Below are 19,743 nucleotides of genomic sequence, written 5' to 3'. Positions count from 1 at the left end.
GTAGGCCGCTTCTTCTGTGGAAGCACCTATGGAAGATGAAGGTCCCTAATAAAATAAAAATTTTTGCTTGGCGTGCATGTCAAAATGGCCTCCCTGTGGTTCCCTCTTACAGCAGAAGCGGATCTTAGCAGATCCCACCTGCAAGTTATGTTTGTCTACACCTGAAACTATCAGTCATGCCTTGGTTTTTTGCCCTGCAGTTCATGTTTTTTTCTCAACTTATTTGCCTGGTTTATGCTTTCATCATTCTTTTTCTATTGTGGATTTGGCTATGGATATCATTGCAGCTCGTAAGTTCGAGGACCTCTCTGTTTTCTTCTCTTTGGCCTGGAGTTTTTGGTTTCGGAGGAATAAATTTGTGCATGAGCAACTTGTAATTCCTCCTCGACGGTCAGCCGACGAGGCGCTGGTCATGGTTCGCAGATTCAGCCAGATCCACGTTCCTCTGAGGGATCTTCGATTGCACTATAAATGGAAAGCTCCTAGCCCAGGTTGGTTGAAACTCAATGTAGATGGGGCTGTTCTCTCTAATCTGGGCAGATCTGGTTTAGGATCTGTTTTGAGGGACCATACGGGTAAGGTGTTGATGGCTGTGAGTCAACCTGCGTTGGAAGTAGGGGGTTCCGAACCCCTGGAATTGATGGCTATCTTCCGAGGACTCCAGATGTGCGCTACGATGGGCATTCCCAAGATTCTGGTTGAGAGTGACAGCCTTTTATGCATTGAAGGCCTCCAGTACAATAACATGCATCAGTCCCTTCTTGGGGGTTTATATATGGAGATTCAAAGCCTTGTTTCCAGATTTGTATGCTGTGATTTTTCCCATGTTTATCGAGAAGGAAACCAAGTAGCACACAGACTAGCTCGTTTTGCTTCTAGTATTGTTTCAATTGCTGTTTGGTGGGATTGTATTCCAGACTGTATTTCACAAGCTGTATGGCTTGATGGATGTCTGTAATCGTTACTTCCTTTATTAATGAACAGTTCGCTGTTTTCATCAAAAAAATAAATAAACTGATAAAGGAGCGCACTTTTAAGGTTTTTAGTGAAAGGGCCACTTGCAAGCATCATCTGTTCCCACCAAAAAGGTGAATGCTTTCTTGCCTTTAAAATCCTGGGTCTATCTTTAATTTGCCTGAAAGCCCTTCAGTGTTTCGAAGTATTAAGGCTATAGAGTCTCCACAACAAGAAGAAAATAATTCCTCCAGCAAGCATGAATAAGTCTAAAAATTCTAGAATATTCGTTGTAACAGTTTCTTGTACAGATGTCATTATTTCATTTGATGCTACATTTCCTATTGATAGAATAGTGTCTATAAAAAGGATTTTACACTGTGTAAACATTTCATGGAAGGAAGAGGAACATTTTCGTTTCCACTTGTCTCTGTTTTCCTTTGTGACAATTCCTCATACGGTTGGCATGCTCATTCCTCTCACAAGATTTAATATGGTATCAAGAGCCTAAAGACCCACGTTTGCTCAACCATGACAAACACCGATTCATCCTCCCTCCCCACCGTTCCCCCATCCATCACCACTGCTGTCTCCCACTCTGTTACTCTTAAACTTACTCTCGAAAACTACATACTCTGGAAACTTCAGATAGTCCCATTTCTCAAAGGCCACCAAATTTACGGCTATGTCGATGGTAGTATTCCTCCTCCTCCAGCCACTATCAACAAAAAACCCAATCCGGCTCACTTCCAATGGCTTGTTCAAGACCAACTCGTTATTTCAGCTCCCACTGCCTCCATCTCTGAATCCCTCCTTACCCAAGTTCTTGACTGTTCTACTTCATGTGAAATATGGACCACTCTTCAAAATCTTTTTTCTTCTCAATCTTCTGCTCACATTATGCATACCAAATATCAACTGGCCACATTAAAGAAAGGGTCTGAATCCATGCCTGAGTATTTTAACAAGGCCAAAAATCTTGCCTCCTCTCTTGGCGCAGTAGGTCATCCCATTTCTGATCTTGAGCTCACCATTTACCTCCTTGCTGGTTTAGGGACGGATTATGAATCACTAGTCACCTCCCTCACTACCAGACCCGAATCTATACCTCTCCCACAACTCTACAGTTATCTTCCCAATCATGAATCCCGTCTCTCCCATCAAACCCAAACTCTTCTCTCCGGAACCTCCCTATCTGCCAATTTTACATGTTTTCGCTCACCAAATTCCTCCCATTCTTCTTCCCGTGGAGGCTTCTTTTCTAATCGAGGGGGACGTCATGGTCGCGGCTCCCATCGTGGGAGTCAGCATGGCTCTCGTAACTCAGCTCCACCCAACCAGAATTTTTCTCCTCGTCCCACCTGTCAGATGTGCAATAAACCTGGTCATTTAGCGATAAACTGTTATCATTGCTTTGATCACTCATTTCAGGCACCAGCACCCCCTTCCTTGGCTGCCAACGTTACAGTGTTCCCACCAGCTACATTCGCAAACTCGTGGTTCCCTAACACAGCGGCCACGCACCACTTCACTCCTGAGTACATGAATATGAACGTTGGATCGTCAACTTATCAGGGCTCCGATCAGATCAGCATCGGCGATGGCTCCTCCTTGCCCATACAAAATATTGGCTAGGCCCAATTCAGCTCTCCCACTGGCAACTACCTCTTAACTCATCTCTTTCTTGTTCCTTATTTATGCAAAAATTTGCTTTCGGTCCGACAATTTTGTCAAGACAACCATACTTACTTTGAATTTCATTCTGATTTCTTTGTTGTGAAGGATGCTAGTACTCAGGCAATGCTACTTCGGGGTCCCGTTGAGAACAACTTGTACGTCCTGCCATCCTCCACTGCGTCCATTTCTCCTACTTCATCATCACATCCTCAAGCCTTCGTCACCTCATGCAACACATCTCACCTGTGGCACCTTCGTTTCGGTCATACTTCTCCACGGATCATTGCCTTAACTATCTCCCGTTTCAATCTTCCCAATTCCAATAATGGACTTCCTGACTGCTCGGCATGTGTCCAGGCCAAAGCCCACGCCCTTCCGCATCCATCATCTCCAACCCAATCATCGAAGCCTTTTAATTTACTTTTTCTTGATGTATGGGGCCCGTCCCCTGTTTTATCTTCCACTGGTTGTCAATATTATCTTTCTATTGTTAATGATCATACCAAATATATATGGTTGTTTACCATACAATCTAAATCCAATGTGTCTCCACTTGTGATTGCTTTTTTTAAATACGTACAAAATATTTTCTCCAGCAAAATCATTTTCGTTCAAACCGATTGGGGTGGTGAATTTCGCACTCTCAAAACCATTTTCCAAAACTTAGGCATTACACATAGGGTCACTTGTCCCTATTCCCATCCTCAAAATGGCACCGTGGAACGTCGTCATAAACCCATCGTTGAGACAGGTCTTTCTTTGTTTTCCCATGCGTCTATGCCTCAAATGTATTGGGCCGAAGCCTTTCTCACTGCCACCTTTCTCATTAATCATATGCCTACACCCACTCTTGCCAACCACTCTCCTTTTGAACTTCTTATGGGCCAGGTTCCAGACTATTCATTCCTTCGGGTTTTTGGATCTTTATGCTGGCCCAATCTGCGGCCTTATAATAGACATAAACTGGACCATCGATCAAAGCCTTGTGTTTTTCTGGGCTACAGCCCAGATCACAAAGGCTATATTTGCCTTCATGTGGAATCCGGCCGTAGATATATATCTCGGGACGTTCAATTCTTTGAGGAACAATTTCCATTTGCTAAGCCCCCTAACTCAACATCTCCTCTTGACCCATTGTCCTCACAATCATCATCGAGGCCCCCACCACTCTCGGCCCAAATGCAGTCCACTCCTTCCACACCCATTTCTAAACCCGTAAGCCCACCGGCTCAGCTCAGCACTCCCACACTCCCGATCTCTCCTTCCCCTTCCTCTCAGTCTAGGGCATCGTCTCCAGCTTCTCACCCCGTCGCTCCTTCTCAATTCAACCCATCTCCTGAGTCATTGTCTACGTCTATTCCCTCTCCGGCCTCATCTGAACCTCTTCTTCCTCAACCCACTCATCCCATGGTCACAAGATCCAAATCCAACATTCAATGTCCTCGAACTTGCTCTGACGGTACCATTCCATGGCCGCCACAACCCACTCTTTCTCTCACTATGTCTTTGGCTTCTTCATCCACACAGCTTCCTTCCATCCCAGAAGAACCTAGCTCATTTACCGAAGCCTCAAAATACCCTGATTGGTGATCTGCCATGCATCAAGAATTTCAAGCCCTGTTGCAAAACGAGACATGGGACCTCGTCCCTTTCTCCCCCCACTACAATGTTCTAGGCTCGAAGTGGATTCTCAAAACAAAGCGAAGGTCTGATGGTTCCCTTGAGCGCCGCAAGGCTTGTCTTGTGGCCAAGGGTTTCCATCAACAACCCGGTTTAGACTATTCATAAATGTTTAGTCCCGTTATCAAACATGTCACCATACGCCTTCTCATCTCTCTTGCTGTCACCTCTCACTGGGCACTTCATCAATTGGACGTTAAAATGCTTTTCTCCATGGGGACCTCGAAGAAGCCGTGTTCATGCAAGAACCACCTGGTTTCGTTCATCCAGATCATCCCCATCATGTTTGTAAGCTTCGGAAATCTCTTTACGGTTTAAAACAAGCCCCTAGGGCTTGGTTTGCCAAATTAAGTGATAAATTGCTTTCATTTGGTTTTCGTGCTTCTTAGTCCGACTCTTCTCTGTTTATTTTTAAAAATTCCACCGATTGCTTATATTTGTTGATTTATGTTGATGATATCATAGTAACCGGTTCTAATAATGCCTTGATTTTTGAATTCATTCGGTCTCTTGGTTCACACTTTCCTGTCAAACATTTGGGAGAATTACACTATTTTTTGGGTATAGAAGTTGAAATTTCCAATGTACCCCTGTAAAACTACGAAATTGTCTACCAATTTCCTTGAATAAATAAGTTAGATCTCAATTATCAAGATTATAAACTGAATCAAATACTTTAAAATAATTAATCAAACTTGCAAGACACAACGATTGGTTACGAAGGGAAACCCTTTAAAGAACTCTTTAAATGTAAAACCCTACGGGACAGCCAAACCCAGGAAAGTCAATCTTATTATTTGAAGAACAATTACAAGCAATAATCAATTACAAAACCTTTGCAATTCAACTCTCTTACTTGCCTAGACAAACGACCCGTTTGTCTTCTACCACAGTAGCAGCCAGAACCTCTGGCGATCTTCAAATATTGACTTTCCTTCTGGAACTCCAAAGGCTGAAATTCAATCGATGTTGTTTCACACTCAAAGCACGATCACACTCGAGAAGATATGAAAAATTCCATGAAAATTCTCAAGTGAATTTTCTCTCATAAACGTTCAGAATCTCCTCTGTAAAATTCGTGGTTTGAAATCCTTAGAAAGATACAAAATCGAATCCCTTTAAATAGAAAGTCTGAAAAGAGTTCTAGTTGCAGTAGGACTCTGCTGACGGTTAGCAACAGACGCGAAAACGCGTCCCTAAGGACTGTTAATATTTCGTGATAACTTCTTCTGATATAGACTAAACTCTGTTCAGATTTCTTCTGGATAAGTGCAATGCTATCAGAATTCGACTTTGACTTCAGGGACTTATCTAAACAACTCCTAAAACTTCTAGATAGACTCAGCATTGTTTAGATACAAATCAATAATGATTTTTACAGTCATCCAACAATAATAAATAATATGATAAGATAAGCCTTATCATTTACTCATCTAATCCTAGCCAACTTTTTTGCCTTTACAGAAGTGAGTCGTGTCTCTTCTGGTCTCACTCTGTCTCAGTCCAAATACACTCATGATCTCCTTATCAAGACAAACATGCACAATTCCAAGTCTGTGTGTACCCCAATATCGCCCTCTATCAAACTTAATGCCTTGGATGGCAACACTTTTGAAGACCCTTCTCTGTATAGGAGTATGGTAGGCAGCTTACAGTACCTTGCTTTTACACGCCCTGACATTTCATTTGCTGTCAATCAGGTGTGCCAATACATGCACTGTCCATGCCAACCCCACTGGCAGGATGTGAAACGTATTTTACGTTACCTCAATCACACTAAGTCCCATGGTCTTCATTTTCAATCTTCCTCCACTCCCAACATCTCTGGCTTCTGTGATGCTGACTGGGCTGGTTGCCCTGATGACCGCCGATCCACTGGGGGATTTTGTGTTTATTTTGGAAACCATCTTGTGTCATGGGGGTCGAAAAAGCAGCCAACACTAGCCCGGTCCTCTACTGAGGCCAAATACAAGTCCATAGCCAACACAACTTGTGAGATTCTATGGCTGCAGTCCTTACTCCAAGAACTTGGGATTTTTCTCAAAAATCCATCTCTCCTATGGTGTGACAACTTAGGCACCACATATCTAGTAGCTAATCCTGTGTTGCACTCTAGAACCAAATACGTGGAGCTAGACTATCATTTTGTAAGGGAAAGGGTTGCTGCCAAAACACTCCAAGTATCCTTTATCTCCACCAAGGATCAACTTGCAGATATTTTCACTAAACCACTCTCTACAGCCAGATTTCAAGCACTACGGTCAAGCCTCAACATCACAGTTGTGCCGCTTGACTTGTGGGCGGGTATTAAGGCTATACAGTCTGCACAACAAGAAGAAAATAATTCCTCCAGCAAGCATGAATAAGTCTGAGAATTCTAGAATATTCGTTGTAACCGTTTCTTGTACAGATGTCATTATTTCATTTGATGCTACATTTCCTATTGATAGAATAGTGTCTATAAAAAGGATTTTACACTATATAAACATTTCATGGAAGGAAAAGGAACATTTTCGTTTCCACTTGTCTCTGTTTTCCTTTGTGACAATTCCTCATACGGTTGGCATGCTCATTCCTCTCACAAGATTTAACACGAAGTGATCTTTTTTTTTTTGGTTTTGTTTTTTTTTTTATTATTATTATTATTATTATTATTTAAGTTCCGGGAACTATATTTCATTTGTATTCCATCAGTTAATATATTGTATTTTCATGTTTACCTTCTTTTGATTGTATAGAAAACAGAGGCAAATCAAATAGTGATACCAGTGCCTCATCATTGTCTTGGAAGTTTTTGGATGCCAACGTAGATTTTTCTTTCTTTCTTATTTTCTTTCTACTTTTCATGTCTGATGAAAATCAGGACAGCTAGTTTCATTATTCAACTAACCATTTGTACAGACTAAGCAACTCGTCTTCTATATGCCATCGCATATAATTCCTTGCTGCTAAAATTGTTGGCAATGGCACATGGAAAATGACAGGTATAACAAAATAGGATGCGCAGTAATGAATTTTCCCATGTCTACCATTTTGCTAGTGAGCAAATGTCATGTGACATCGGCTTACTTCTTTATCGAAAGTTTAGAACTTCCATGTTTCTATCATTTTTTTACCCATGTCCCTTCCACAAGTCCCTCATTTGCATGAGGAAGTAAATATATTGGTGTGAGAAACAGATTATAAAAGGTATGGTCCTTTGGCTTTTACCATCCAAATTAAATCAGATCACCCCCAGTTGGTCATGATCTAGAGTCCATTATGCTCTTTTATTTTCTGAAAAGAAACTTTTGAAATCTAGGTGCAACCTAAGGCACTTCTTTCCACTACGACTGGCAACAGATTATTTTGGGCAGCCTGGGGTTGGAGGACTCGATACATGTGGTTTTTCCCCCATTAAAATTGAATTGTCGTAAAACTAATTTAATTTTCCACACTAGTCTTTTTGAGGAACCTTTTTTGTAATGCTAAACGTGCATGGTTTTTTTACTCCTGTTGCGTTTTACTTTGCTTTGGATGCACAGAAAAGTAAAGTTGAGATATTTAGGAGAAAGGATAATGAGCTGCTTCGGCTGTTGTGAAGAAGATGACATGCATAGAGCTGCTAATATGAAACAGTTCGTGGGAAATAATTCAACAGGTGATTCTGCATTCCTACACCACACTTAGTTTTTCCTTTGTCTCTATGGTTTGATCCCTCACACTCAAATTGGTCGAGGTTTTCTATTTTGAAATAATTGGGTGGTGAAAGAAACATACATGATTCCTTATGACCAGAGTTTTTAGTTTCTATTCCTTGACTTCTGCCTTGCCATCAGCTGGAGCAACTAGTGTTTGTTTTACATTTTCATATTTTTCTATGTGCCGCATCCTTGGCTTCTCAATGTACCCTGTTGGATCTGTATAGGGCGTAATTGTAGCTATTAAGTATCAACTATCATGTGTTAGCATTTTATGATTTGCTTTATATTCTGCCTTTATGGTTCCTGTTTTGGTTGCTATGGAACTAAGCATTCATAAACCACGTAGGCATTAATCATGGTTATCTGGCCAAGGAATCTGTGCCAAAAGATACACGGCCGGTAACTATCCAGCCTATCGCTGTCGCCGCCATTACATCGAATGAGTTGAAGGATATTACATATAATTTTGTTACAAAGGCCTTAATTGGTGAGGGCTCATATGGAAAAGTATATCATGGCGTCCTAGCTAGTGGGCAGGCTGCAGCCATAAAAAAGTTAGATTCCAGCCAACAACCTGCCCAAGAATTTCTAGCGCAGGTACTCGTACTCGTTTTTATGTTTTCTACCGATACTATTACTCCTATGTGACTTTGATTCCTTAAAAGTTGACTCAAATCTTTACAGGTCTCCATGGTGTCAAGAGTAGAACATGAAAATGTTGTTGAACTTCTTGGTTATTGTGTTGACGGTACTTTCCATATCCTTGCGTACGAGTATGCTCCTAATGGTTCTCTTCATGATATACTCCATGGTAAGTAAAATTCTCTCAAGGAGTGTTGGCATCTATTCGAGGGAAGCAACTCATTGATTGTCATAGTCCAATTTAAAGGTCATATCTTTTAATAAGTAACAAGATACCTTCTGTAACATAGCCGACACAAACAGCGTTCTTCAATATCTGCCACAGGACGAAAAGGTGTCAAAGGAGCACAACCAGGCCCAGTTCTGTCATGGGCACAAAGAGTTAAAATTGCTGTTGGAGCAGCAAGGGGCTTGAATATCTACATGAAAAGGCAAAAGCTCATATCATCCATCGTGATATCAAGTCCAGCAATATACTGTTATTTGATGATGATGTTGCAAAGATCTCTGATTTTAATTTATCAAATCAAACACCTGATATGGTTGTACGTCTTCATTCCACTCGTGTTCTCGGAACATTTGGTTATCATGCTCCTGAGTAAGTTTTTCGTGGACACTTCAGATGGTGCTTCTCATCCCTTTGAGTTCAATAACAATGAAAAGCATAAATTCCAGATTTTGTCTTATTGAATAGGGAGAAAAGAATATTTTAATTTATCACAATTAAGGTACTGGAAAGTGGAAAAAGATCTAGTTACACACTGTGAACTCATTGCCCACCTATTTAACAAATTGTCATCATGGTCAGCAGTGGAGCCTGAAACTCATATTTGTGAGACCAGACTAGACTAAGACTAGTATTATAATAATAATAATCTTTTTCTTTCATTTCTTGCATAAAATGTATTTTGCCATATACAATAATACAAAAAATATCGTAAACATAATTTAAGATGCAAAAAATATTATCAACATATCTATCAACTTAGAGAAATATGGAGCATGTCTATGGTAGTGAGAGATCACAAATTATAGATAATGAAAACTTAGCACTCATTGTTTCCATCCAAAGTTGTGGACTTGGAGAAGAGAGAGAGAGCGCCTAGTGAAACAAGGGAAAGATTTTTGATGAGTAAAAAGAAAAAATGTTGAAGGAAATGCAAGGGAAAATGGAGAAAAGTCACACACAGAAGAGCAGCAGAAAAACGGTTGGAAGGGACATAAGGGAGGATATAGGAAGGTTATGCCTTATGAGTTTTTCATTTTAAGAAAAAATATTTTGGCTTTTACAAAAAATATTTTTTAGCTTTTAAAAAAGCTTAGGGCCAAATTTTTAGGGAAAAAAACAATTCTTTTAAGATTTAGGCGGAGTTATTTTAATTTTTTTAGACGGGGTGTCTAGAAGAATTTTTTTAATTATGTTTTTAGGAGGCAATGGGGGGAGGGGACTTGATTGTCGTTCACCCGTATTCCCTCCTTCTAAATAACATGCTTGGCACATTATCTCCTATGGAATTGCCACTTTGAAGTAAACACGTTCTTGAACGCCAGGCCTAAATTTTCTTGATTTGGATGACAGATATGTGATGACTGGAAATCTGAGTTCAAAGAGCGATGTTTACAGCTTTGGTGTTGTCCTGCTTGAACTCTTGACTGGTCATAAACCTGTTGTTCACACACTACCACGTGGACAGCAGAGCCTTGTGACATGGGTACTGAAATTTTTGTTCTGCAATTATCTTGTATTTGGTGCTTTGTTTGTGTCCTTTTTCTTGAGAGAGAGAGTTTTGCTGGGTTATAGAATTGCAAGTTTTATTAAACCTGATTATTGTACAATTCTGGATTCAATTAGGCAACACCAAAACTCCATGAAGATAAGGTGAATCAATGTGTTGATGCCAGACTCAATGGAGAATATCCTTCCAACGCAGTTGCAAAGGTAATCAAGGCTATTCTGGAATTACAAATTGCAGTTCGCTATTACTAATAGTTGATCACTCCATCTTCAGCTACGTTCTTTATTTTCACAAGTTTTCTTGAATTTCTTGAATGTTAAATGATAGATAGAAGATAATCAGTATGTAGACAACCTTTTTGTCCCCTTTATAGTTCTTGTATGACTGATATAGTCTGGTGAGCCGTTTTCTTAAGAATTGTCTTCAATTTGAAGACAACTTGGAGCTGATTTTATGCTATGCATCTATTTATCACATTTTAATCAGTATATCCTGGAAACAGATGGCTGCCGTTGCTGCCTTGTGTTTGCAATATGAAGCTGATTTTCGGCCAAATATGAGCATTGTAGTTACAGCTCTCAAGCCTCTATTGAACACGCGGTCCGGGACCCCAATTGCAAAACTGATCTTGTGAATTCTTCCTTGGCGCCTTCATCTTCGTTGCAGGGTACATTGTTGAAATTTGTGTTGCGTACAGGGTGTTTCCTGTCCAATTTCATTGTATGGTAACTTTTATTTGGTGAAGCTTACTTGACCTTTGTTCGTAATCTAGGTAATCGTTCTGACTTCTAGAGATGAGAATTTTGAGTTTGAGATGAAAGTTTAAAATATTATTTTTTAGTATTATTATTGTTTTAAAATTTGAAAAAGTTGAATTGGGATTTGAAAAAGTTGAATTGTTTATTATATTTGTGTGAGAATTTAAAAAAGTTGTAATGATGAGATGAGAAATTTGAGTTTGAGATGAGAATTCTCATTTACCAAACCCCCAGATTATTAGGGCAGGTTTGGTAAATGAGAATTTTCATCTTAAACTCAAAATTGAGAATGTTACCATGCATATTGTATTGCTTCTTTCAGTACTTTGCTTTGCATTATTGTTATTGCTTGTCGAGCACAAATATTGTATGTTTCCAAATGCTTAATGAGAGATCATTCTCATGAAAAGTAAGTATCCTGCATCTCCAAGATTATCAGATAGACTCCATCCAGAAATGGAGAAGCTTATGCAGAATGGACAATACTTTAATTAGGGCTGAGAATCGGACGGTCTGGACCAGATAGACCGACCGGACCGAATTGCGACCGGTCCGGTCCGGTCCAAATTTTAAGGGACCGAAAGGGTTCGGTCTGGTCCCGGTCCGGGGGTTTTTCACCCCAGACCGGACCGAATAGAAAATTAAAAAAATATATATATTATTTATATATATTATTTATATAATAGTTGTATATAATTAATTATATAATTATATATGGTATAAAAAAATATTAATAGTCTAATATAGACTATAGTTATACTTATACTAATATCTCTCTATAATAATAAGCGTCTATCCCGCTGCTACAGGAATGAGCAGTAAATTCTTATTTCGTTTTTGTGTATCTGATGTCTTCACTCTTTCCGTGTATTTAGTTTTTTTTGTCCTTTTTTGTCCTTTTTCTTTCTCTTTTTACTTTTCTACTTTTCTCGATTCTTCTTCTCTTTGTCTCTCTCTTCTCTCTTATCTCTTTGTCTCCACTCCCTCTTGCTGAACCTCTCTCTCTCTCTCTCTCTCTCTCTCTCTCTCTCTCTCTCTCTCTCTCTCTCTCTCTCTCTCTCTCCCGTTTATTCCTCTTCACAGAATCTCCATCAACTTTTACCTCCTTCACGACCGCTTTCTTCTTAGTCTTCTTCTATTTTCTTTCATTTTTGTGTTTTTTCTTACTTGAAGAATGATAAAGATTGTGTAATTTTGATACAATGGGCGAGTTTGATTTTTAGGAGCAGAAATTTGGGTTTCGGGCTTTGCCTCCGGCGAGCACTCTCTGGAGACGAGCTCAATGCCGTTGGATTCAAGCACTAACTTGGAGAAGGTGAAGAGCGAGCCAGCACCACTCGAACCCCATCCCAGCTCTTGGTTTCTGATCCAACAGTGGATATCAAGAACTAGAAATATGCTGTTAAGTTTGATGGTTATTGGTATATGATTATTATAGATTCCTTTTTAACCCAAATATGCTGTTTTTTTGTTTGTTTTTTTTTTTATTTTATTTATCAAATCCATCCTATGCAACCAAAGTTAGTCTTATTCTAGAGCCATTATATACTTAAAGTTAGATACACCAAGCTTCAAATTTCAGACTCAGTATTCTAATTGATCCTAGCCATAAATGACAAGCAACAAGTTTGAAAATTTATGTCTATGAAAATCTAAGATGACTCTTGACTGCTTGGATCACATATATCCAAAGAACCAAAAACAAGTTCAAGAGATTATACGAATGGGATGGAGTCCATTGCTGTTGGTGGCGCTGCTGCTGCTGCTACTGTTGGAGCTATGGCTGTTGGGGGATGGCAAGAAAGACAGGCTTGCGTTCTGAGTTTCTTGATATTTTGGAGAGATTGACTCCATCAATGCCCTCTAAGATGCTTCAAAAACACACGGGGAGAGAGAGAGAGAGAGAGAGAGAGAGAGAGAGAGAGAGAGAGAGAGAGAGAGAGAGAGAGAGAGCAAGAGCTCTGAAGAAGAAGGAGAAGAAGAGAGAATATGGGGCAAAGAGATGAGACGAGACTTTGTTACTTTTTTGGGTTTGGTGAGAAATGTTTTGGTGTTGGTGTTGCCTTTTTTTCCCTCTAGATCCGAACAGATCTTCATATATTTTGAGAGATCGTGTTAGATGTCAGCGTTGTTAATTTTTTTTTTCCCTTTCAACTGATCATTATTTTTTATTTTTCTTTCAGTCTCCTTTTCTCTGTTCTTTTTCTCTTTTGTTTGTTTTTTCTTCCATCGCGGATCTGCAGGGAAATGAATACATGTTGTTCATTTCCTACAAATCCAAGTTAAGGTACATTTTTTTAAAAACCTTTTATTTCGGTTGTTGGTTTTCTTCCCCTATAGATCCGAACATATGTTGATATATTTGAAGAGATTGTGTTCATATCTCAGTGTGCTTAATTATTATATTTTTTTTTACCTTTCCAGTTGATCTGCTAAAATTTTGCATTAGCGGGCCGAGCTCGAGTCGAGCTTGGCCATTTGCTGACTCTGATCTGCTACATCTTGGTTTTGGCACTTTCAATTCTATTCTTGTGGTCAAACGCATCCACCTTCATCCAAAAGTAAGGCTGCTCATGTTGTGGTGGTTTAATTATTTCAATTTCTCTATTTTGAGTCATTTTGCTCATACATCTATTTGATCATGTAGACATCCACCACACATTCCAGAATTCCATATCCCAGAGGAACCACTTTTAGAGTTTACTGCAGCTCTGAGGATAGAGATCAACCGTGCTTTTGTTGTTCTACATGATATTGCGTCAGGAACCATTAACTTCATTTATTATTTTTTAATCATACCTTTATTTATTATTTATTTGATCAAACTTTTAATTATTTCTTTACAAAAAGCCTTTCATTCATCCTTCTCAATAGCTAATCGTGGGACACCCAGAGAGTGTGGAGACTTTTAGTGGGAGAGTAGTTAGATTTGGTGAGATAAAATAAATTATGCACGCGATTTCGGGTGAGAGTCAAGACAAAAGAGATGGTGACATTAGAGAGTGTGAAGACTTTTAGTGGGAGAGTAGTTAGATTTGTTGAGTAGTTAGATTCAAATAAGAGCATATTAATTTAATTAATTTCAGGCTTACGTAATTAATAAACATTTAATTAACTTTAATTGATGGTTGGTGCATGATCAAGTTTTAGATTCCCCACTATGAAATTCGCGGGTCACCTACTGATCATGATCAACTCAATTAATTATTAATTATTATTCATGTTATGCAAGAAAAATATATACTTTTATATTAATTAGCTCTAAAAATCATTAATATTTTTATATATAAAATCGTATTCAATCTTTTCTGATACAGTTTTTTGCTCAATAATTGCGCACCGTAAGCATCAATCTATGTATCAAGCTATTATATATAGAAGCCCCACCCTGCGATATTTTAGACTAATCTTTTATGTTTGACACAAACCCATGGCTGGCTAATTTAAATTCTCATCAGTGTCGTTGGGTCCTTTTTAAGTTACTATTAGACTCAGTGACCCTACGGAGCATTTCTACATACACAAGATTCTATATTGGTCATGATCCATATGCAAACCTTATCGCTACTTTGATAGGTTTCATAAACAGTTATTTTTATCATTTACTCATTTTTCCGCCCTACTTTATTGATTAGCTGTAGATGCATGTTTTTTTCTTCGAGACTTAATTCAACCTTTTTATGGATAGCATTATTGTCAAATGTACTACAGAAATATTAAAATATTACTATGCACTTCTTAGCTATCCAAATTAGGTAGGTGGTCAATTCGTCATAGATGAAAAACATTGTGACAACAAAAAAATATAGTCCAATCAAATCATACGACCAATAAAAAATCAAGGGAGATTAAAGGATTGAGTTAAATTGTGGTATTAAAAATTGTCGGTGGAACAAATTATGAAATTTGATCGAAGATAGATACAAGAACAGTAAATCAAACCAAGATGTACTATGTATGTTGAACTGTTTTTAAATTGAAGCTATATAATAGTAGATCAACAAACAAACACCATAAATTAACTATATATGTTTTATTTCACTAACAACAGGAATGAAAGCTCCCTACCCAATGACTTCAAGAGAAAGAAAGATACGTGATTATCGGTTCCACAAACTCTATGTTGGAAAGCGATATTCCAGCTGCTGTGTATATATTATGGATGATTTTCTTTCTTTGTCAGAATTCTCAACCTTTCTTGAGAGAAAACGACATATATATATATATATATATTATAGAAAGCCCCCTCTCATAATTAACGTAGCTTTATGTATTAGTATTGGCTTTAGCGCTTAAAAAGCAAAAGGCACTTTTTTTTTGTCAAAAAAACAAAAGGCACTTAATAATTTGTTTGGTGCATGACAGTCATCATTTCAATTCAGCTTTATATATTCCGCTTTACTTTCTTTCTTTTTTTTCGTTTAGCTGTAAATTTCTAAGAAAGTGAGAAAGTGAAAGTGAATAGTAGCTGATCATAATAAATCTCATATATATATATATATGTGTGTGTGTGTGTGTATATATATATATATTCCATATGATGGAGCTCCAAATGCCAATCAAGGAACATATAGACTTTTTTGGATTTTAATTTTCAGCAAATATCCATGTGATTGGAACCCTTTAATCAATTAAAATATATATTGTCGGTCAATTTCATTTTTTGAGCAGTTGAGCTATCTTCAATATCAATTCACCACGTATGCATGCAAACTTTCCTGAGTTATCTAACTGTCTTTTTCTAGGTAATTAATCACAAGAGGTGGGTTAATTAAGATCTTAGTAGAAAAAAGATAAAAAACTCTCAATCTCATGGGTAAAATGGGCCTAGTTAGCTAGTTTTGTTTGATTGATTGATTAATTAATTTATTTAATTAGTTGCTTTCATTAGTTAATATGTGTGAACCATTATAAAGTAACGATGGGGAAATAATTAGTTGTTTGATTGATTGATTAATTTATTTATTTAATTAGTTGTTTTAATTAGTTCATATGTGTGAACCATTATAAAGTAACGATGGGCAATATTATTTCTTTTAGTGACAGATGGAAAATAAAAAAATGAGTAGTAGAGGCAATTATTGAATTATTTCAATCTCCAACCAGCACGTTTCCTAATTAAGTGGGGTCCACTCAATTATTCGAATCCCAAACACAGAGTCCAAACCCTATACTCTGAGTTATATTTTATTGACCAGAAACATGTTTAATTAAATCTAATCTTTAATTTATATATTAGGCTGTGAACCATTATAAAGTAACGATGGAGAAATAATTAGTTGTTTGATTGATTGATTAATTTAATTAGTTGTTTTCATTAGTTCATATGTGTGAACCATTATAAAGTAACGATGGGCAATATTATTTCTTTTAGTGACAGATGGAAAATAAAAAAATGAGTAGTGGGGGCAATTATTAAATTATTTCAATCTCCAACCAGCACGTTTCCTAATCGAGTGGGGTCTACTCAATTATTCGAATCCCAAACACAGAGTCCAAATCCTATACTCTGAGTTATATTTTATTGACCGGAAACGTGTTTAATTAAATCTAATCTTTAATTTATATATTAGACAATGATGCACCTAACACGTCGCACCTTTTGATTTATATTCCCTTTAATATAAATTGCTAATATATAAAATAGTTTATGGTGAAGTGCATAACTTGATGTAATTACTAATTAATTAATGATGTCTCTCGCATGATGTTAGCTAATAACATCATTAATTACAGCTAGCTAGCTAGCCAGCTGCTACCTTATCAACATGCTATCTTTTTTAATACTTATTGCGTTTCCATTGGACAGACAACACTTATATATATATATATATATATAAAATTAATTATCCTTTGAAAGTATTATATATCTCATTTAGCAGTTGAAGAGTGTGAGACTTTTAGTGAGAGAGTAGTTAGATTTGATGATAAAATAAGTGAGGCTGTCGGGAAAGAATCTAAAATTGATTGACGTGTTAAATTGAAGATTGCAAAAAATTAATGGAAACCGTTCAGTTATTTTTCTGTCGACTTCTCTCTCATTTTCTTTCTTTAACTTAGAAGTTTAAGCACAATTTTTATTTTTTATTTTTTTATTTTGTGCAATCTTTAATCAATCATAATTAATGTCTTTATATTTTTTTTGTTAAGACTAAATACCAATACTGTAATTGAATGATTGATTAATAATGAACGGGTAGCGTAATGCATTAAATATGATGTTATATCATGTTGATGGTGTTGTGAGTAGAGTAGTTAATCTAGGGATCTAACGGGTTGAAGACAGACTTAGTCCAGCATCCAAACAAGTCGTAATTCATCAAAAAGCAAAACCAAAAACCGCTTTAAAGACGCCTGGTTTTCATTTGGTGAGAGAGAATTCACTTCTCAGCACAAATACATTGCATGGGGGTTTCTCTCATGAACTCCTGCCCTAAAGCTCTGTACAAAGAGATTTTGGCCGTTGTCTTCTTTGGATTTCTTTTTTTTGCTCTCTTCGAAGGGTTTTCTGGTGAAAAATGGTGCGGATTAGACCTCTCGGAGTTTTTTCAGCCATACCCATGTCTAAGATCTTCAGTTTCAATGGTAAACTCTCGATTGCCTTAGAAAAATATAAGCGATATACTTTAAATGTTCTTCTAAATAATATAGTCAGTAGACAATTCATCAAAATTAAGCCGTTAACCTCTCTCTCTGTTTTTTTTCAACAAAAACGGTGGCCCTTTCTTTTTAGACCATACAACTTTGATCCGTAGGATTTTTACAGGTCTTCTGTAGCTGTCAGGCGCCGCAGCTATGATACTACATCACTCTTCTGTAGCTATCAGGCGCCGCAGCTATGATACTACATCACTCTTCTGTAGCTGTCAGGCGCCGTAGAACTATGATGCTACATCTCTTGTCTCTTGTAGAGAGATGCTTCACGAGAGATGCTTTGTCATAATTTTATCTATAAAAGAATTATTCAGCTCATCTTCCTTCACATCTCATCTTCTTCACTTTTTTGAATTTAGTCTGCATTCTTACTCTGCAATCTCTTTCTACATTTTCGCTCTGCAATGGCTCAGCAATCTTCTCATAACTAATATATGAGGTATTCTGCACCTCGTTCACTAGTTGTTTCTGCATCTACCGCAGGTGCTATAATGCAATACAATAATGATCTGACTAATAAGTCAGATGATGAAATTATCTACGAGCTTGTGAGTCTCGGTACCCGATACTCATCAACCATTGTCGCATTTTCTCAGCGACTACAATCCAAAACTGGTGGAGTTAACAAACTCAACGAGAATATTTCTATCCTTCAGCGGCTTCTTTTGAAGTCCAACATGAAGATAGAAGCACTAAAGTAAGAGAACAGAAATTTAACATCCTTGCTTAAATCTTCTTTTCGATTGCCTACTCCTTTAGATAGGAGGGACATGCAAATTTTTAAAGAGCAAGAGCGTTTAAACAATGAGGCGAAGAGCCTCAAATTTCTGTAATTTTACTTTGAGATAATAAAATAATACTTTACAAATATTCATATTTGTATTTCTATCTTCTGTTAGATCTTCTATGTGTTCCATTTTATTTCTCCTTTAATAATGCACACTTTCTTACAAAACCATAATATGAATATGAAATACTAATTGTATTTAAGAGATGATATTTCAGATCTAATAATTTCATTCATCAAACCCTTGAAGCCGCAAGGGTTTCATATTTATATTTCAAATATGTGCAGTTTTCATCAGCTCTTCTGGAGTGACTGCATACGGCACTAGAGGTCGTAGCTTTGGTTTGAGATCTCTGTTGGTCAATACAGACAGGTAGGGCTATAATAAAGCATAAGGTTTTGAATTAGATTTATATTTAAAATATGTGCAGTTTTCATGAGCTCTTCTGGAGTCTCAATGTATGTCATGATCCAATGATCTATATAAATATGCAGTTAATCATGCATATCCAATCAATCTTAACTAAGTTTAACAATATAGTGGTCTTAGAAATATACCAAGAATGGCATTTGCACTATATATTCTTGGGGCATCAATGTCTGTCTCTCCAGGAGTGACTACATACACTCGAGCTGGCACTGGAGGTGGGGGCTTTGGTTTGAGATCTCTCTTGGTCAATACAAACAGACAGGGTTATAATAAAGCATAAGGTTTTGAATTAGCGTTGATGGGCGCTGCAATTTGAATAATGGGAAATAATTTTCAGATAAATCTGGGTGTTTTTTATGCATGGTAATTGAGAGTTGTATATTCATGGTGTCAACCTGCGTCGAACAAACTAAACCTTTTTTTTAATTCATCAATAAAAAAGTTTGTTTTTACTATCTTAGCATGCTTTTGTTGAATTTTTTTAATGCAACTGGGTTTGAAGGAACTGATTTATCATTGAAAGTCATATGTAAAAGGTAGCTTCCATTTAATTGATGCTGTACAAGATGATACAAAATGATAGATCAGAATAAAAACATCGAAGGACTCATATTTTGAACTAATGTTTTTGTTGGGCTCGTATTAAACTTATCACGTGTGTTAGAAAAAGTTATGTTTTGAACTAATATTTTTGTTGGGCTTGTATTAAACTTATGACATGAAACTTTGCTAAAACTATCGA

At 37.3% G+C, this 19,743-nt stretch overlaps 1 pseudogene; it reads left to right on the top strand.

Moving 5' to 3' along the window:
* The first annotated feature begins 7,869 nt into the window (after positions 1-7,869).
* On the top strand, positions 7,870-11,218 carry LOC122302539 (annotated as a pseudogene).
* The last annotated feature ends 8,525 nt before the right edge of the window (positions 11,219-19,743 follow it).

This window comes from Carya illinoinensis, chromosome 1 (assembly GCF_018687715.1).
Source record: "Carya illinoinensis cultivar Pawnee chromosome 1, C.illinoinensisPawnee_v1, whole genome shotgun sequence".
NCBI lineage: Eukaryota > Viridiplantae > Streptophyta > Magnoliopsida > Fagales > Juglandaceae > Carya > Carya illinoinensis.
This window is presented reverse-complemented; position numbering and strand designations above follow the sequence as displayed.